Genomic DNA, 6,763 nt, shown 5'->3' on the forward strand with positions numbered 1-6,763 from the left:
TCACTTCAGTTTTATTGCTGCAAAATGGGATTGTCAAACAGACAAACTAACCAACACATATATAATAAAAGATTGATACTTGGCGCCTGTGTATCAATGCAATATTGCCACTGAAAATATTGCGATACTATGCTGTATCGATTTTTTCCCCCCACCCCTACTGCTAATAGCTTTTCAGCACCACGGTGCACACATACAGCCTTATAAAGCAGCTTGCATGGCTGTAGACTCTTAGTCTCGTTATTGTATTACTTTCAACATACTGTATGCGAGATATTGTATAAAAAAACTCCTACAGACTCTGCTGGGAGGGCTCTGGCTGCCTGGCTGTTTTACCAGTTTGATTTGAGTTATGGAGCACAACACCTGTATAAATCACGTGAATGACCGATGCTGCAGGGATTTGAAGGGCTGTAAATGAACAATAAGTGATATAGTGCAGACTAGAGTTTCCTGAGGGTGCAGAATAAAGCGCTAAACCTCACACTTAGTAGAGGTGTTGGTTGGGATCCACATAAGGTGTGACTATTCAATATACAATACACATATAGAGATAAAGAAGCTTTAAAAATACTGTCATATTTACATATCAAGAGATCATTTATAAAGTGACTTACAAAGAACAGGTCTTGCTCAGAGACTCCTTAGCCAGACATGTAGCTTCTGGAGGGATACAATCTGAAAAGAAAACAGGCTCCCACAAAAGGTCACTAACAATACAAAGTAAAAAAACAGAGGATCATTTATTCAAGAAAACAAAAGAGGGGGCAACCTCTAGCTCCCACAGTAGAGTGTGCGCCCCTTGCTGAGTCCTTGGCAGTGGCCCTGGTTCCTAGCCTTTGCTGCGTGTCACCTCCTCTCTCTCCCCTTTCCTGTCTTCAAGCTATCGTGTCAGTTAAAGGTCATAAAACCCTCCAGAAATAAAACAAAAAAGGCTTAAATCTGCAATCCAGAATATCCAGAATCCAAGCCCGTTTTGGGTTCTGCATGCTATAAATTGCCTGTTTTTTTTGCACATATTAAACTATTTTCACTTTTCGGCATTAAAAAGCTCCTTTCCTTTGTATGATCTACCACCACACGCTCTCTGCCAGCTGACGCAATTCCCAACGTTTGTTCGTCAAAATGGTTGAAAGATGTATGGTTCACTATAGAAATGAAGTGCTTTATGAGTTATAAAAGTGTCTCTGTGTTTAGCACTGTAGCCCTACAGCAGAGAGAAGCCTGGTCTTTATCTAGGTACAGTTTATTCACGTGGTTTCCTCCCGTCTCAACACATGCAACTTCAACGGCTTGTATGCGCCTTATGCATAAGCCCTTTTGCATTTTTAAATAGTAAATTAACCAGTTATATAATCTCATCTGCGCTAACTTTAAATGCACTTTAAATACCTTGCATTTCTCCTACTCATCCTTTTCCATCCACACTTTGCTCATACATGAACATTTGGTCAACGAATTATGCTACAAGCACCAAAGCAAAAGCCTTTTGGCCTATGTTGTAATTTTTATGAGATGGCATGCACTCGACCCCGAGTTTCCTGTCAATAAGTGCATCATCGTACTTCCACTGGAGGAGCCAACAACTCTGTAGGCCTCCTGCAAGAAAAGAAGAAAAAACAGTGTTAGTTTTTTATGGTAATGCAGCTTGTCACATTTGAACAATTCAAATATATTAAATAAAAATGCCAACATTTTTTACAGATATCTTTGTCAGACAGTGCCTTCTGAGCAAACAGTGTGCGTTCCTTTTTTTCTTCTTCTTCTTCTTCTTCTTATTATTATAATTATTGAACATATTACTCCACACTGTGCTAGAACCCTGGTCACTCCTCTGCTACCACATGACTTCTGATGTCAGCTAGAGTGAAGGAACCTGTAGACAAAATGGTGTTTGTGCGTGCGTCCAGCAGGGTAAGCATGTGTGGACTGTGGAAGTGGGCAAGGAGGAAGGGGGGGGGGGGAACACAACCAATTAAACAGATGATAACACATCAACACAGCCTTTCCTCTTATAGCCGTGGTGTGTATATTTAGTCCTGTGTGTTTGTATTTATTTATTTTTTTACAGCATATGTATTTATGAAGTTCAGCAGCCATATGAGTAATTAGCCTCTGTATTCACCGGGGTCCTCCCACCCCTCTGTCTTGTTCTCTAATCCGCCCACATGTATCGTCTGAAGGGAAAAAATAGTCCAGAAGGTGACGCTCCCCCAGAGGAACACAGAGAGGGAAAGGCAAAGAGAGAGCTGTCTACAGGCTGCATCTCCATTGAAACATTTGCCAGGGGGAGACAGAGGAAGAGCTGAATGGTAGCTACACCCTGCGCCTGGAAGCGTAGAGACACTGTAACAAGGGCTGGTCATTTTTTTTTGTGGCAATAACAAAGAGGTGGGAGTGACAGGGGCTCTGAAATCGAGGGAAATAGCATAAAAAAAGACAGTTTTTAGGGGGACTCCTGCTTCATATCATTCGAAAGACTCATCCCGTTGCCATCATCAGCATGACCATAAGCTAGTGTACCATTCGGCAATAACGGTGTCAAAAGGAGATTTTCAGCAACAGACGCGCGCAATCCTATTTTCATTTTATTATAATCAGGGGAGAGAAAGAAAAAAAACAGATCAACCGCCTGCGAGACACTGGATACTCTCTGAAATCATAAGAAAGGGCGTTCTAACAAAGAAAACTACATTTTGATTGATCTTTTAAGCTTGATGTGCGTGTTTCTGCACGCACTCGAAACGAACCTGAACCAAAAGCAAGTGAGTATTAACCGTGTCTGTGTATATGTCTGTATTTTGGTGGCTTTATTCTGCGGCTACACGTCTAATAACAGATCATACATCGGCCAGCTCGAAAAGAAAGAAAAGCAAAGCGTCTAGCCTACATTCAACAAGTATCGTTATATCCACAATAACTGCGATTTTTTTTTTTTTTTTTTTTTTTTTTTTACTGGCAGCCGCTGTTTTGATCAGTATTCGGAGGAATCAGAATGGGTGCAAAATGTTCAAGTTGATTCATAAACCTCTTTAGGCTACTATGTTTTATTATTTCTAGCTGCTGTGACACAAAGAGAGCTGTACTTTGGCACAGTCAGATTTGATTAAAAAACCTTTTCTAAACCCTACATTCCTCATTGCACAAATGGTGGTGTTTTCCCCATCTACAACTAGATCAGAGCAGTTTCAGGTGTGTGTGTGTGTGTAGAGAGAGAGAGAGAGAGAGAGTGGTGTGTGTGTGTGTGTGTGTGTGTGTGTGTGTGTGTGTGTGTGTGTGTGTGTGTGTGTGTGTGTGTGTAGAGAGTGTGTGTGTGCGTGTGCATGCATGTGCATGCCTCTCAGCATTACTGTGTGTCTTTCTGCATGAGCAACTGTTCCCATGTTTGTATTACTTGGTGCATTTGTTTTACTAGCATGTGCCTTCAGTGTGTGTGTTTGTTTGTCTGTTAGTGTGTGTGAGTGTATTTGTGCAATGTGGCTAGCACTGTGGGAAGTGTCAAGGCCTGAAAATGGAGGTTTTGATAAAGGAACCATAGGAGAAGGGTTAGAGGGCTAACACACAAACACATGAGCGAGGGACGGGAGAAGGTGGTGTAAGGAAGAGATGAGCATAGCAGCAGAACTACAGGAAGGACACTGAGATCCAGGAAGTCTGTAGGGCCAGTTAAATGTCTAGACGTAGTCTTTTCCCCCCTATGACCTCCACCATCACATCACCTACACTCTGTCAACGTGCTCCATTTCCATTCCACAAAAAGTCTCTAGTTTCATAACGCCTCTTCCTCCGTCACTTTCAAGAGCATGCCTTGCTTTTTTTCTGACAACTTGCTTCGGCGTGCTCTTCCCCTAATGGGTACTCTCTTCCTCCATTTGCTCTCTCCCTGCTTCCCCCCCCCCCCCCCCCCTCAATCCTGCATTATAAATCTACAGCTGGCGCTATTTTTAGATTAGGGTAACCCAGAAACACCCCTTGGATTTAAGCAACAAAAAGCCTCCCCACCAGAGAGCGTGACATGCTGTCAGTGGATGTGATTGGCAGAGTAGCGATGGGGCTCGAAAGGAGGACGCTGCTGTTTAAGCAACGGGGGGGGGGGGGAATACATCTATTTTGAGGCTGTACTTTTTTATTACGCATCTGTCGTGTCCTGGGTTTGTGTGTGCCTCTGACCCTTCGTCTCTCCTTGGCCGTCTCATCTCACAGTGAACTTTCCCTCTGTCCTTCAACTAATTAATTTCCCTGATTCCCATTTTAAATTCTCTGCGTTATAAATCCTTAACCTTGAGGCTCACCTTCCACCTCCCTCTTTGTTCTCCTGTCCTATTTGATTCTGCACGTTCAAACCTAACTCCTCTCCCTACTCCCGCCGGCTATTGAGAGTCTAATCTGTGACTTCCCTACCCCTCCTTTATGTCTAATTGCAGACTAGAGTTCACAGGTCAGGAGACAGTGCAGTAATACTTTTTTCCTCGTCCCGTTTGTGTGTCTGGCCCTGTGAACCACATCATTGCTGCTGGATCATAATGGTCCTAATCATGCAGGAAGGCCAGTGTCATTAATTAGGAGCAGACAGGTTTAAATGACCTAATAGAGAGTTAAGAAGGTGCGGAGGTTAAAGCTATTTGCTCCTGATGCAAATTCTCCAAACACCAGATTTGAAATATGGAGGGATATTAGCTCAGATTTATCCTGGTCCAAAAATAGAGTTCTTTCCCGACATGACACCCTATCCCAGGGCTTTTCTTTTTTTTGCCAGTACTAAGTGCTGTTTCACCTACACCAATCATTGCTCCTTGAAGGGAGCTTTGGTACCTTTCCTTCCATCACTCCCTTCACCCTGCCTTGTCCTGTCACTAGTGAATTCTCACCCAGTGGGCATATCTATCCAAACAATCTCAATGTTTACATATCCTCCAGTGTGCAGAACGGATTTTAGTCATGGACAGTGGCTGAGCTTTCAGAGCTCTATTACAGGCTTCATTTCAGCTGGCCTATTCCTGAAAATGGCCTTATGTATTAATCATCACCAGCCAGCTAAAAGGAGCAAACCAGGAGTGCATGATTCTTTTTTTCTATCATAAAAAAGGTGAAAAGGTGGCTGGAAGGGATCATATCATAGCAAGAGCTTCTGGGGGGTGGGGGTGATTGACCAATATGCACAAAGCTCCCAAGGGGGGGTAGTATGTGTGGATTGGTCATCTCCTAGAGATCTCCATGTTAGTGTTGCTGAGTAAAGGAATTGCCATTTCCTTTCTGCTTGCTAAATTGATTGCCTATTTAATTCACATTCTGGGAATTGGCCACTGGTGAGCTTTATTATGGTGTGAAATGCCTTGGTGTTTTTGTTCTCTGTCTGCGTGTATTAGCTGTCTCAGAGCAACTGGCTCATGCGTGGCCTCGTGCTCAGTTTTTCTCTGCATATGCATGCTGTTTTTTTTTGGCACCATCCATTCATGATATTCCACTCATTTTCATTCTTATTCATTTGGTTCAAACCTCTCACCACTATCCTCACACACGCATGCACCTTTTGGGCTTCTTTTCTCCTGCCAGAAACAGAGCTATACACCATGAGGTGCAATGACAATTAGAGGGGGGAAGAGGACACTATGTGGTGTGACACCGCACTAAAAGGGGAGGTGACCGCAGTGCTTTCACCGCACTGCAATGCCTCACTTTCTCCTGTTGGGGTCTCCTCAACACTGGGGAGTGTGGGAGCGAGGGAGAAGAGGGAGATAAGGTAGAGATGAGGAGGAGAGGAATGAGGAAAGGAGGGAGGTGATATGGGTGGAACAGCGTGAAGCCTTGTGGTTACATCCTTTGATGAGGTAGCGGGTGGGAGAAAAAAAATGGCTGCACACCAGAAACACATTCGTAATTCTTGCCATCTCTTTCTCTCACCCTCTCTCTCGCACTCACACGCATTACACACTTGCCTGCAAAGCCCTGTTTCCACAGTGGTTCGTTTGCCACTCAGCTCAGCTGCATATATGTTTTAGATCCCCACACGTGTTTTCCTTCTCCTTTTCCTTTTCCTTCTATTCTCCTATCTATCCACTGTTTCCATTTCTCTTATTAGTATTGCAGACCGTTTCCAACCCCCCACCCCTCCTCCTACACCTTTACAGACATTCAGGTACTATCCTCAACCGCTGCAAGGTCTTTTTTGTCCTCTCTGTCTCCTCCCCCACCCTTTTCCCCCCTCCTCTTTCATTTTCCCCAAGATTGCTCAGTCTCTGTTACCCCCCACTCTATCCTTTTCTCTCCTTCTCTGTTCAGCATACCTCCTTCCCTATTTCATCTCCCTATGTCTCCCTCTGTGATTGGTAAAGGTTTTTGCTTTTTCGGCCAACAGTTGGGTCTGTTTCGCATAGTCAGCACTCCTCCAAATTCCTCCCTTGCCTTCTCTCTCTGTCTCTCACTCTCACTCTCTAGCATGCGCTCTCCTCATCCCCCCGGTTACTGCTGCTTCTACCTCACAGTCAATGCATCCCATAATCCCATGCTCCCTCCCCCTCTTGCTGCAGTGTTTCTGCTAATATATATCAGCGTCAGTGCAGCCTTGGCGCACCAGCCGTGTGCACTTTCTCTTCCTCAGAGCTACTCTCCCTATCTATCTGTCCCCTGCAGAAATCATTTCTTCTCCCTAAAGGTTCATATTGGTTTAACATAATTTTGCCCTCAAAAGGCTGTTCTTAGCTTGTTTGTTGCAGCCAGGTGAGTGTGTGTGTGTGTGTGTGTGTGTGTGTGTGTGTGTGTGTGT

General features: G+C 44.1%; 2 protein-coding genes and 1 long non-coding RNA gene across 10 annotated transcripts in view; 2 read left to right on the forward strand and 1 right to left on the reverse strand.

Annotated features, from left to right (window-relative positions):
• Window positions 1-685, forward strand: part of rexo4 (REX4 homolog, 3'-5' exonuclease) — a 7,927-nt gene extending 7,242 nt beyond the window's left edge. The window contains exon 8 of the mRNA XM_032502357.1: window positions 1-685. This exon is cut by the window's left edge and continues 4,383 nt beyond it. The gene's annotated coding sequence lies outside the window, so the exon portion shown is untranslated.
• LOC116671258 (uncharacterized) overlaps window positions 1-6,763 on the reverse strand; it is a 10,485-nt gene that overhangs the window by 1,806 nt on the left and 1,916 nt on the right. For both annotated transcript variants that reach the window (XR_004327234.1, XR_004327233.1), the window contains exons 2-3: window positions 1,811-1,929; window positions 618-1,599 (exon numbers count right to left, since the gene is read on the reverse strand). This is a non-coding gene — a long non-coding RNA (uncharacterized LOC116671258). The remainder of the gene's footprint in view (window positions 1-617; window positions 1,600-1,810; window positions 1,930-6,763) is intronic.
• kcnc3b (potassium voltage-gated channel, Shaw-related subfamily, member 3b) overlaps window positions 2,078-6,763 on the forward strand; it is a 46,596-nt gene continuing 41,910 nt past the window's right edge. For 3 of the 7 annotated variants that reach the window (XM_032502346.1, XM_032502345.1, XM_032502347.1), the window contains exon 1: window positions 2,080-2,765. The gene's annotated coding sequence lies outside the window, so the exon portion shown is untranslated. Of the gene's footprint in view, window positions 2,766-6,763 lie in introns of all 7 variants that reach the window. The other 4 variants (XM_032502344.1, XM_032502348.1, XM_032502343.1 and 1 more) reach the window with 3 other exon arrangements.

Source organism: Etheostoma spectabile, chromosome 21 (genome assembly GCF_008692095.1).
Source record: "Etheostoma spectabile isolate EspeVRDwgs_2016 chromosome 21, UIUC_Espe_1.0, whole genome shotgun sequence".
Lineage (NCBI taxonomy): Eukaryota > Metazoa > Chordata > Actinopteri > Perciformes > Percidae > Etheostoma > Etheostoma spectabile.